This window comes from Podarcis erhardii, assembly GCF_964252035.2.
Source record: "Podarcis erhardii genome assembly, chromosome: 9".
NCBI classification, from domain to species: Eukaryota; Metazoa; Chordata; class Lepidosauria; order Squamata; family Lacertidae; genus Podarcis; species Podarcis erhardii.
The window spans coordinates 63,069,447-63,083,092 of record NC_138512.1 but is presented as its reverse complement, the minus strand read 5'-3'; the positions used below and the strand labels follow the sequence as shown (position 1 = coordinate 63,083,092).

General features: G+C 41.5%; 1 protein-coding gene and 1 long non-coding RNA gene across 8 annotated transcripts in view; one reads left to right on the top strand and one right to left on the bottom strand.

Annotated features, from left to right (window-relative positions):
* LOC309350485 overlaps window positions 1–13,646 on the bottom strand; it is a 737,064-nt gene that overhangs the window by 34,972 nt on the left and 688,446 nt on the right. The gene's annotated exons all lie outside the window — the stretch shown is intronic.
* Window positions 1–13,646, top strand: part of GRID2 (glutamate ionotropic receptor delta type subunit 2) — an 833,811-nt gene that overhangs the window by 161,108 nt on the left and 659,057 nt on the right. The gene's annotated exons all lie outside the window — the stretch shown is intronic.

The window sequence follows — 13,646 nt, the reverse complement described above, 5'->3', positions numbered from 1 at the left end:
ATAAGAAGGCTGATCGCTGAAGAATTGATGCTTTTGAATTATGGTGCTGGAGGAGACTCTTGAGAGTCCCATGGACTGCAAGAAGAACAAACCTATCCATTCTTAAAGAAATCAGCCCTGAGTGCTCACTGGAAGGACAGATCGTGAAGCTGAGGCTCCAATACTTTGGCCACCTCATCAGAAGAGAAGACTCCCTGGAAAAGACCCTGATGTTGGGAAAGATGGAGGGCACAAGGAGAAGGGGACAACAGAGGATGAGATGGTTGCATAGTGTTCTCGAAGCTACCAGCATGAGTTTGACCAAACTGCGGGAGGCAGTGGAAGACAGAAGTGCCTGGGGTGCTCTGGTCCATGGGGTCACGAAGAGTCGGACACGACTAAATGACTAAACAATAAAATGCATGGCTGTTTTAGCCTTCTTCTCTGTTTTTGCTGTTATTTATTTATTTAGTTGCATGCCACCCTCCTTCTTGTACATATTGAATAAATTTACTAGGGCTGTGCACTGGATTTGGCCAAAGCCCGAATCCTAAACTGAATTGGGCCAATTCAGGGGATCTGAGCTTTGACCAAATTAGGTAGAGACAGTTTTGGGTTGGGAGCAGTCCAGGTCTGTTGAGGTGAGGCAGCAGTGGGAAAGGAGGAGAAAGACCAGTTTGTCTTACACCACCACCCTTCCAGCCTCTGCCACAGATGGGGTATTGTAGCAGGGCACCCTTGTGTGCAAGCATGCCTCTTTTTATGGATGAACTGAGAATCCTTGGTAACTGGTAGCTATTTCAAAGCAAGCAACAACAACAAAAATCAAAACCAAGCCAAATGGCCTTAGATGTGTGAAAAAATATTTACAGCTGAGCAGGATTCTTTATCTCATTACTGTGGTTGTCACAAAGAAACAATGTCAGGCTCAGAAGTGGCAGCGGAAGCTTCAGATAAGAGAAATCTGTAAGGAAGATTGTTCTTATACTCACAGCCTAGCCACACTTCCATGGGAATTAGCCCTAATAGTTCTGATGGTTGTGTTGCTAACCTTTATTTCCTTAGTCTGCCCATATACAGTGGTACCTCAGGTTACATACACTTCAGGTTACATACGCTTCAGGTTACAGACTCCGCTAACCCAGAAATAGTGCTTCAGGTTAAGAACTTTGCTTCAGGATGAGAACAGAAATCATGCTCTGGCGGCGTGGGGGCAGCAGGAGGTCCCATTAGCTAAAGTGGTGCTTCAGGTTAAGAACAGTTTCAGGTTAAGAACGGACCTCTGGAACGAATTAAGTACTTAACCCGAGGTACCACTGTACAAATTTGACACCCCACCCACATTTTGTTTTATTCTTCCCAGCTTTTAATGCAATTAGGCAGAAAAAGCCACTGTCACCACTAATAATAATAATAATAATAATAATAATAATAATAATAATTATTTTATTTATACCCTGCCCTCCCCAGCCAAGACCGGGCTCAGGGCAGCTAACAGCCAATAATAAAAACAAGTTGATTAAAAGACAATTTAAAAGATTAAGATACAACATTAAAACATTAGGATGCAGCCTCTTCACAGGAGGAGAAAGGAAAAAGAAAGAGGGGGAGGGAATCAAACTGATTCTAAGCCAAAGGCCTGGTGGAACAACTCTGTCTTACAGGCCCTGTGGAAAGAAATCAGATCCCGCAGGGCCCTGGTATCATGAGACAGAGCATTCCACCAGGCCGGAGCCAGTGTTGAGAAGGCCCTGGCTCTGGTTGAGGCTAATTTAACTTCCTTAGGGCCTGGGACCTCTAGGGTTGCATCTGGCTGGCCGGAGGATGCAGGTCTGGACGGGACTTTGTTGTGAATCAACAGTGGGACTTTTCGTTGTTCTTGCTTTCTCCTGATGTTCTTGTACGGACATGTATTATTAGGACAAAATTATACCTTATACAACACATGGGGTCGGCCTTAAAACAATGGCCCTTTGCAAGTTTCCACACCCTGGTTACATGTAGTAATCAACCTCACTGGTTGTCCCAAGAGTGGGTGAGATAATACACTGATCATGCATTTCATTGCCTATGGCGTTTTAAATCCTAAGATGTCAACTTAAGGAGGGTCATTGAAAGTTTTATCCCCCTACCCACAGAAGGGAGGGAGAAATTTTTTATCCCCTTACCCCATCTCTCATGTTTCAACAGACTCTCCATACAGACATTTTTGGGTGGCCGCAGAATTGGAAGAAGGTACAATAAACTGTGAAATACTGTAAAGTTATCATGGTAGGATCCAAGCCACTGTGTCTAGTTTTGCCCTTTGACAAAGTGAATACATGTGGAGAAAAATAGCCTTACCAGCTTGCTTTATATGTGAATAAACATGGGGCTGGGAAGTCTGGGAATGGGAAGTATCTGTTTGTTTGTTTTGTGTGTGTTTTTTACTATACTCTTCCTTCCCACAAACATCACAAAGCATCCTTGAACTGTGAAGTTAAGTGAGAGAATTTGCGCTAGAGATGCAGAATTTAGTGGTCTAAACAACAGCAACAAAAATCATTATTCTAGGGCCAGGGTAGGGAACTTACGGCTTGCCATATGTTTGTGGACTACAACTCCTATGATCCCTTATTATCGGTCATGTTGACTGGGATGATGGGAGTCCAACGGCATCTGGAGGGCTACAGGTTCCTCAGTCCTTTTTCTAGGGCAAGACTATTGGAAGTAATGCTGTGCTGAAAACAGACACAAGGCAGTAAGAATGCTGGTTATAATTATATAAGTCGCATAGCAACAACCCCACTGGGTCCCAAATACCCTTGATCAAAACTTTCAGGAATGTTTTTATTCAGCACTTTGTAAAGCTTTGTGTTGCAGAAGGATGTATTTATGGCCAGCTGATAGGCTCTCTGTCAATCCTTGTGACAGTGTGTAAAACACACAAAGCATTCAATCTACCTGGTGGTGCGCACATGTAGGCCATATGATTTCAAAAGATCTACAATAGAAGCTTGACTCAGGTTGTGCCCCACAGATTCTGCCCTCTGTATTGTGCTGCACATTAAACTTGATGACCAACATGTTCCATATTTAGGGCAGGCGGGGGGCTGAATTAATTTTGTTCCCCCACCTGCCCTCTAGATGCATATGTATGAGAAGCAGACAAAATATCCTCATAATTAGTTATAGCAGATTTGGCAGGCACGCCGGTTTTTTCCACATCAGACAGTCAAACCAATGCAGTTTGGTTCTTGGATGTGACTAGTTATGTTTAATGAAGCAGGAAAGGGACATTACCCTCCTCCCTCTATAGGGAGAAGTCAGTGCTTCTATTTGGTATGACAGGCAGCATGTGATAGTGAAGGAAGTCTGCTAAATGCCCTAAGGTTGTTTGCAAGAAAACATTGGTTCCTGTTACTTTAAACCTGGTGCATTACCTAAAATTAATTTCTAGCCTTGCTGATATATTTCCAGCCTTGCTGCCATGTTTTCCCTTCTGCTCTTTATTGCATAAGAGACCCATATAATCTGAAAAGTGCTAGGGACAGAACTGAATTATGAACAACTCTGTCTATTTAGATTTCACCTCAGTCTACTTTTTTTTGGTACCAAGGCTGGTCTGACCTTCCCTTAGCACCACCCTCCCCATTCTATTTAAGGTTATTGTAAATGTAATACAGTTTTTGTTTGTTTTCTTACGGAAATTACGGGAGGCGCACATCTTTAAAGTTGTTAAATATACAAATGTTATGCCTGAATGTATCCTTTCAACCTGACAGCTCAGGGAAGATACCTAGCTTTAAAAATCATATAAAATCAGCTCCTTTGCCAGTTTCCTCTATTCCAATACCATTTTGCCCTTGAAAAAAGGACTCCAGGAAGTGCCCAGAGGTGACAATTGCTGAGCTGATTGTTGGCCAAGGAAAGCCTAATCCCATGACAAGACTTGCCTAGGAATCCAGACATGCAAAGAAAGTTCAATTGTATTTTGGGTGGTGGGACTTCAGAGGTGTTTTTCTATGCTAATCTTATACCTGGGTCTTGCCCTGACATGTCTGCTTATGCTAATCTTGTACCAAGGACTTGTCTGGACATGTTTGCCAAGGTTGAACTAGTGTAACCCCTGTCTGCCCCTCCCCTTTTGTGACATGTCACTGATGTATCAATGATGCTGTATGAACTGTATTTTGGGATATGGTGGGAAAATTTTAAAAGTGAATGTCGCCCCATGCTCGGGGCTCTTACTGCTGTTTGAACCTGTTGTGCAACAATAAAGGATCTAAGTCTACTGATTGCTGTTTTGATCCAAATTACTTGGCTGGAATTTCCTTCTTTTACTGACCGCATAGACCCACAGGGGACTTGTACCCTGACGAGCTGGGCTGTTGAGTAGTCTCTCAACCCAGAATTTTCTTTAACGGTTTGTTTGTTTGTTTGTTTAAAGAATCTTGTCCAGAAACACCCTTTTCTGCCCCCCCCCAGGGTCTCTCCATGATGCCATGGATGGGATCCCACCTGGCACCAACCTAGACCCCCTGCCCTTGTATTACTCACAATCACCATCATGTATTATTTATTTGTTTTCTTATCTACCACTTGTATGCCAAAATGCAAAATGACCACTGCAGCCACTGCAGTCAGTCAGTCACTTACTTCATCTTGGGCAGGATGTATATTCTGGGCAGGTGGTACCAGCCTTTATGTGCAGTAAGTCCCCCCCCCCCCGACAAGCAGTCTTGTACCCTGTATTGCTTGAGAATTCGAAGAAACCCAAAAAATCAACGTAGTTTTGAAATCAACAGTTAAAATCAGTGCAGTTCTGAAAGTTTCAGTCTACTATATTGAGTCACAGCTGCATCCATTTCTTTTCAGAGATAGACAGAAATCTGCTCCTGGATCTCAGGAACCGTCACGCAAAATTTAGTTGTACTATCTTAAATATGTCCCAATGCTTGGAAAAATATATAGTAGATACAACATTGGTAGTTTGTTTCTTTAAAAATGCATTGCTTCAGAGCCCCTTACGTGTGAAGCAGTTCATAAACTGAATAAATATTATTATACGCCACCCCTATCTCTACAGCAGTGCGAGATTCCAGGGGTTCAGGTGCTTACTGATGGTCTGTGTTTCCTTTGGGAATGAGGCAAAGTGTTGTCTTTATGGTACGTGGTTAATTTACACATACATACAACCTGATGGAGAGAGTGCAGAGCATTCACATCCAATAGGGTTCTGTTCCTCCCATTGCTGCAGCCTCAGATTCCAAGAGACCACAAACATCATGTCTGACCCTCTCTGCAGCAGAGAACAGACTGCTTTGCTTGATGGCTTTCATTGATGGGTTAATGACTGGCTATCATCTTCCTTTGTCCTCCTAAAGACCCATTCTCAGTGAGCCCAGGGATTTCCATGTTTGGCACAGTTTAGTGAAACCTTGATTAAATTTAACTTTTACTGAACCCAATAATTATGAATGACTTGCACCCACAAACTCTGGCACCCAGAACCTACAACAATGTAAACCCTGTAGCAGACTTGTTTCAGGGCCGAAGTAGACAGGACTTAAATGTGGATTTGCATTTAGCATGCAGCTTTATTTTAATGTGTGCATGGGTTTGTGTGATAGTGTGATAATTATCAGGATTGCAGCAGATGTGGAGGGAGAATTCAACCCTTTCATCCCCTGCTGCATTCCTGAGGAAAATCACTACTCTTAAACTGTTGTTTACATTGTGAGGAAAACCCTTGCTGGTGCCAAACAAACTAGTCTGGCTCTCAGGGTTGATTCCAGTGGCACTCCAGCTCAGCTTAAATTGCTTGCGGTTTTTACTTTATATAGAAAGGAAGTTGCTTCACTTTACATGTACCTTTTCTTTCTTTTTTTATATCTTTTTAAATTTTCTTTCTACAAAATTGTACATACATAAATCATAAAGCATGGCATGATATAATTAACAAAAGATGGGTCACTAGACTTCTGAAAAGCAAACTGGGGAGCTCCTACAGCTATAAGAACACAACGCTTCCATGCCACCAAATCAGGCTGTGTTGGTGCAAGTTGGCAGTTGCATACAGTCAAAACTGACCATTGTTTCTAGCTAAAGTCTGGTCTGAAGACTGAAGAACAGGAATCCTTGACCTGGAAGTACAAATTATGAAGCAATAAAAGCAACATGTAGCTGTTACAGAAGACCAATGTAACTGTCAATAGGGATATATTGATAAACTTTAGAAATTGGCTAGAGCTTAAATCTTGCCTGTTATATGTTGCCATATTCAGAGACTCTGTCTCTACCCCTACCACACATGTCCATGGAGCCAATCTGACACTTTTGCCATTTTACACCTGCACCTGCACAGCACCAAGCACTCTGCTCCTTGACCTTCTTCCTCTTGTAAGTGCCAGTGACATGTGGGCTCAGAAATTGGGAGGAATAGTGGTGCCCCATCTATGCCACTGCATGGGCCACTGCTTTAGGTGAGTAGGTGTGAATTAAGCTGGTTTGCTTTAAAAATTGGAGCAAACCATCTTCTCCATTGCCAGCCCAAAATCAATCAGTGAGATCCATTGCTGAGTTGGAAAATGTAATATTTCCCCCTCTTTATTCTCTTAAAAGAATCTGGAAATTATTCTGTCTCTGTGCCTGACAGCAGGAGCTGTTCAGGATTGGTATTATTCACTTCATCAGTCCTGTGCCAGTTAACTATGTGCATTTTCTCTCTCTGTCACATTTGATTAAAACTGGAATTATGAGCACATATGGTAAGCAAGCCCTCATATTATTTATAGGTCTTTGAGGCTGTTATTTCTCCCTCAAATTATATTAGAAGCTAAATCCCTAGGCTTACTGCCCTCAGGCAATGTGTATTTTTCTGTATAAACCATTTATTGCATTATGAGAGAACTAAAGACAGTAATTAATCAAGATGGACAAGTATGGCCCAATCCCATGGCAGAGATCAGTGTGCACATCACTCTCTGGAATTGGGACCCATAAGTGTGACCGTAATGTCCCTAATTTTGTTATATGCTGTATTCAGTAATAAAAAATACAAAGAAAGAAACCCAATAAGATGAAAAAAATTTATATCATGCCAGTAGTCTGCAGTAATAACAATCAAAATATCAAACAGCCAATAATTAATCAGATAGCAAAATAAAGTGGTGGTATGCACTCTGCTGATGGAAGGTAGAAGGAGGGAGGGAGACAGATAGTTTTGACCAGTTCCTCCTTCCCTTGCATTCTCCACAATCTGCTTCAGCATGTCTCCCAACCTTCCAGAACAAATTGTTTTAGGGGGCTACAGGAGTGAAGAGGAACTGGCAACAACGGCTTCTCTCCACATTCCAAGCATTGGATACCACCCAACGAATGATTGGATTGGATTGATCTTTATTACGGCCATTGGCCCGTTACAACCCAACGAATGAAAAAAATGATATTTAGAAACCCTAATTATTATACGAAGTCCAAAATAAATAAATAAATAAATAGGATGCTGCTTCGTACTGAGTCAGACCAGGTTTCCAGCCACGCCTACAAGTCAATGGTGGTTGTTCTTCGTAGCACTTCAGCTGTTGTGAAGAAGTTCAAGCAGGGGAAAGGGAGGGAATGAGGTATAAATCCTTCTCATGCTTTCCAGTGGGGTCTGGGAAGTTCACTGCATCCCGCAGTGTCTCACAATCCCATGTCTGCCAACTCGGAAGGCAGAATGGGAATGAGCCCCTTCCATGGACGAACTTCTGTTATCAGCATGATTTGTGCAGTGCTGGATTTACATATCAGCTAAACAAGCAGTAGTTTAGCACCCCACTCTCTCTCTTGGGCCCCCCCAAATAAAATTAAAGGAAAAAAACCTGGATGTACATTTCTAGTTGTATTTCAGTTCAACAATTACTTTGATAAAATGCATATTTTGTTATGTGCAAATGGCTTTAGATACCTATTAGGTCCATAGATTACCATATAGCATATGCTCAACACAAAAAACAGCAACAATTTGCTGTTGACAAAGGGCAGCTGGACATATAAAGGGCCCCATTACCTGCAGTTGTTTAGGGCCTCATCAAACCTAAATCTGGCCCTGGATTTGTGGAAGGTTCCTCCTCAATCTGGATAATTGGCGTTAATCAAGAGGTGCTCCTGAAGCATCATATGCAAATGGGCTGCAATCAATCAGCTGCTGAAAGTACTGGGACTGGTTTTCTGAAAGTATTCAGTTTTCTAAAGTTTGAGAATCCCTATAACAGCCATGAAAGGAAAGGGGGAGGAAATGCTTTGCATTTTCTTATGGTTTCCTAATTTTTTTCCCTCTCCTGTCCTCCTCCTTCATAATGAAGAGACATGTGTAGCTGCTACTTTGAAAAAGGGGCGGGGCTTTTGATTTATGATCTATAAGGAATTTAATGATGTTTTGCTATGCCCCTCCCCTGGTAACCGAGGGTGAATGGATTTTATTAACAACCACTTTGTGATGGGGTGTTGTTAGAGGAATGCAGTGGGGAAAAGAAATGACCCAGAGCTGGACAGTTGTTAAAGAGAGGCTGAATCTGAGAAAAGATTTTCCTGTGTGTTATATGCTGAGAAAGAATTGCAGAGGGGAATTTAATGGCGGAAGTCTGGAAAGTTCACTCTGCAAGTTTTTTATGGCTGCGGTTCGCATGTTATGTTGATAACAGCAGAATGGACTGGAATGTGACCTTGAACTCAGACAAACTATGCAAAGAACTGAACAACAAGAGAAAGAACTGAACTCTTTCAACACTCCAGGTCTGGAGTATAAATGTAGATTCCACACATGTGAAATGGAATATAAGTGTGTGTGTGTGTATGTATGAAACCAAGGTTGTTGTTTGTAAGGTGAAGGTGTAACGGCAAGTGAAGGATGTTAACTGGAGACTAAATAAGAAATGAAGCAGCTATGGGGGAATATCTTCAACATATGATTGCAATGGGAGTGGGAAACCTGATTTTAAGAAATTATATTAAATTAAAGCAATTTGGTTCAATTTGTAACAATTTGGAGGACACACACACACGAGTCAGACCATTGGTCTATCTTGCCCAGTATACATGAAAGCTTATACCAAGAACAAACTTAGTTAGTCTCTAAGGTGCTACTCAACAATTTTTTTATATATTTCGACTGCGTCAGACCAACACGGCTACCTACCTGAATCTAGAATCCAGGATTTCAGGCAGGGTTCTCTCCTACCCCAGGAAGATGCTGGGTACTGAACCAGGTAAAGCTTCCTGCAAGTGAAGCTGATGCTGTGACACTGAGCTATGGACCCTTAAAAATCTTAATTATTGGTCATAAGCAAAAAAAATTCTGAATGTTCATTGGAGAATGTTCACTTAAATGAAAAGGAACCTTTGGATCTGGTCTTTTGTACCCAAAAGTGGTTCCTGTACAGAGTTAAGTGCGAGGAGACTTCCTTTCAAATTCATGGAAGGTATCAGAATCCAGTATCAGACACACTGTGTCTCTGAATACCAGTTTCCAGGGTTCGTGAGTGAGAGAGTGTTATTGTACTCATGTCCTGCTTGCTGATCCAAGAGGGTCCATTTTACATACTTAGGTTGAAGGCTCACTTTTTACTCTTCTATTTATTAAAGTTCAAATCTAACTCTTATCCTATCCACCCTGCTATTTATAACATTCATTATTGTCAACATTTAAATTTCTCAAAAATAATGGAGTTTTATATATATATATATACTGGTTGCATTTTTATGACAGCATCCCCTATTATTTTCCTATTGGGCTGGGGGTGTGGGTGCACTTTTTTGCTCGAGGTGATTGCTAACAACTGTCTAATGAAATATGATTATGTATCAGCTTTCCCCTCAGTTATTAAGCATCTATAAGTAGGTTACTAATGACCATTATAAGGGCACTTTTTAGTGTGTTCCACTGCAGGGACATTAATAACACTCAGCAGATTTATTGCCATTGCAGTAACATTCTTTCCGGGGCATTAATAATCATATGACAATAATACCTACCAAACCACCCATTTTTAACAACGAAGGTCCAATTGGGCTGTAATGGATACAGTGGGAAATTGAGGGGCTAGTAATAATCAACAGGTCACTGGCTATATAATGAACATGTTGCTATTATAGCTTCCCCAAAACTGTTATTTTGACAGCAAAATAACATTAAGAACCTTTATGTGGAATGGCAGGGTGCAGAAAATCTAACTTTATTCTTATGCTATAGAAAAGAGTGCTGTGTTCTTGAGGTTTATATTTATTGGTATTTTAACTCTATATCAAAGTCAGCAGGGACGGGGAGGGTACATATTAGTGTTGCTCCATGAAGTACTATGCAAGCTAACTGAATAATTCTCAAAGGGGTTGTGTTTAGTGTTGAGCTATATTTTTTTGCTGATTTGGGAAGTGACAAAAAGACTTGAGAAAAATATATTGGGTGATATTCAACACTAGTCCTACTCAGAGTAGGCCTGTTCAGTGGCGTAGCGTGGGTTGTCAGCACCCGGGGCAAGGCAAGTAATTTGCGCCCCCTAACCCGTGGATTTGCGCCCCCTAACCCGTGGATTTGCGCCCCCTAACCCGTGGATTTGCCCTAACCCCAGATGTTGCGCCCGGTGCGGCCGGCCCCCCCTGCACCCCCCACGCTACGCCACTGGGCCTGTTGAATCTAATGAACATGGCCAGAGATGCCAGGTTGCCTCCCAAAATTGAGGGGCCTGGTGTGCAGTGTGTGTGTATGACGTCATGTGTGTGATGTCGCGTCCTCTGGAGGAGACCAAGCACTTAGGCAGAGTCAGGCGCTGAAGCTGCGATGCACACTATGTATGCCAGGCCCTGTCAACAGAAATATCAAGGGGGCTGAAGACACATCAGCCCCTTATCGTTGGTGTGCCTGAACATAGCTAATATTAATCATTGTGGGCGTTATAGCATTGTAGTCTAAATCATGTTGTTGCTTTTTAATCTTTGTATCTGAAATGCATTGAATCTGTATCTGCAAAATTGTGTGTGTGTATGTAGGAGAGAGAGAGGTACGCATGTCTCAAACAGTTTGTGTATAAACAGAAGAATTTGGCATTAATCCAGCCTATGAAGGCTTTGGAGGTTCTGTTTCTTCTGCAAATATGAGCACAACTCTCACTGACAGTAATGTGTATCCTCAATGCAATAAGTGAATTAAGGGGAAAGCCTACTTGTCAGTAATACTACAGAAAAAAAGCAAGATTTCTTACTACTTTCTGAAATAATGCAGTCAGTTCAAATAGTGCTGTTCAGTGTCATTGAAGATAGCAGCGTTCTGAAATCCCCTTCTACCTCCCTACATTTTAAGACTGTAATTTTTGTTGTCTTACAAATAATGAGTCTGACAGGCGGCAAGAGCTGATGCTGCAGGTACTGTATGCAAATCCATTCAGGTGAGCTTCTTCCATTTACAAGCTGAGCCTTTATTTTCTTTGTCAACATGTCAAGACCCCTTAATACTGCTGAGGCAGGATAGCAGACTCGATAAAAAAGTGTAATAGAGTAAAACATTCTCTTGTAGTCAAATAATTTATAACAATGGGCTTTAGGAACTGACATGCTTGTGATTGGCTTGCAGTAAGATTGGGGAAAAATGAAATAATAAAAAAGCCATTTTGCTTCATCAGCAGAAGCAAAAGATTTGATATGCTTAGATGATAAGAGCATCCCTTTTTCCTTCTGCCATGTTTTAAATAGAATTGCCTACAGAATTCTGTCACAGAAAAAAAGCAAATACATTCATCTGCATTCAGACACGTTTTTGCTAATCCTCCAGATCTTGAGGACTGGGTATGGGTATTGGATCAAATGTTCTTTATTCTCCCTTTCTTCCCTCTGTCACATGGTTTAATATAACACTTCCTGGATTAATCAAACCGTAGTTTGTTCTCATGTCTGAACAGGCAAGCAATGGTGTGAGCGAACCCTCCAAACTAGTATGTACTAGTAAATTCTTGTAGCAGTAAAAATTGAAGTTCAGTAGCTTCATTGTAATCTCCTCACATAGCCACACCCCCAGTGAAATTGGAAAAATGCAGGCAACTGTTTTGGCCTATTACTTTCAATACTATACAGTCGTACCTTGGAAGTCGAGCAGAATCCATTCCAGAAGTCTGTTTGACTTCCAAAATGTTCGAAAACCAAAGCCAATCGGAAGCCGCAGAAGGCCCCTCGGATGTTTGGCTTCCAAAAGAACGTTTGAAAACCGGAACAGTCACTTCTGGGTTTCGATTGTTTGGGAGCCAAAACGTTTGAGAACTAGGCTGTTTGACTTCCAATGTATGACTGTATTTGTATTGTCATAATGATGATGGCCCTGAAATGCACATACTCAAGGAAGCAGGAACAGAAGGGAAGCAGAGGCAGATAGACAGGAGTGTGGACACAGAGTAGGACAACATGCGCAAGAGTGGCAGCAGGGGTAGGGTGGGTGAGAGCAGAGTGGTAGCAGTGTGGAGAGCAAGGACTGGGTGAGCTGTGCGACATTTATTTAAATATTTAATCCCCCAAACTGATCTGCATAGGGGGAGGAAGGCCTAACTAAACCATGTAGGAGCCAACCTTGCCAAGGGCCAGGAGTCTCTCATTTTTCAGCTCCACCTTTCCAGGTGAGTATGGAGGTCCTCCTGCTCCACCACTTCCTGGGGCCCCACAACTGAAGACACCAGGAGAAAAGCAGGCTTTAATAGCCCATGCATTGGCCCCACCCTCTCCCCACTGTCATTGTCACATGTGTTTGGTTGTTTGCCAAGCCCCTCCAATGGGAAAATTGTGTAGTGGTAAATGTCATGGGCTATTACAAGCTGCATAAATGACCATATTGTAAAACTCCACCCCCAGGTCTCAGTCATGGGCAGGCATGATACAGACTCTTGTCAGCAAACAGAAGAGGAAGAAAGAATACCAATAAAGTTTGAATTAACCAGGTAGAAAGTTAATATATACTCAAGGTCCAAAATGGCGTTTATTCCAATGATCTAACCTTATTTTAGAAACATTAAACATTCAAGCTTCAGTTTAAATAAAATAGTTTAATTTCACAGATGGGTAAGATGATGCCTTGATGACATTTCTGTGGTCACAGAAACAGTTCGTGAATAACTAGGGAACTCTTGTGTTTGTTTTTCTGTCCTGTAACTGAGCCCGCCACGCAAGCATACCTTGTAGCAATATTGGGTCTCATGTATAGGATAATAATGCAATATCAGCAGGTTGGAAACGCAGTGTAATTGGATTCACACACTGGAACGAACTAACAATGTCACTGGGGACAAGGAGCAATCATATTAAGCAATGTTCATTAGAACATAAAATGACTGTGGTTTTTGTTTAAATTATCAAATACTTGTGATATAGTAGAAGAGCTGGTGCTTAGTTGAGATACTCAAGTCTATATTAATCCATTTTGGATTACTCTTGTTTACATGTGCATACAAGAATATTTTCCCATGATATTTGCTTATACTTTTTTTTTTTTTTGCAATGCACTCCCTCAGTCTCTGTGATTCTTCCCAACAGAATTAGTTAGTTGTAGCTTATTTATTTACTTAGGAACATTTAAAACCCACTTAACATTAATGAAAAAAATTCCAAGTGGCATACAAAACTCAATAGATAAAAAAAATATACAAATACATTTACAAATACAGGTCCTACCT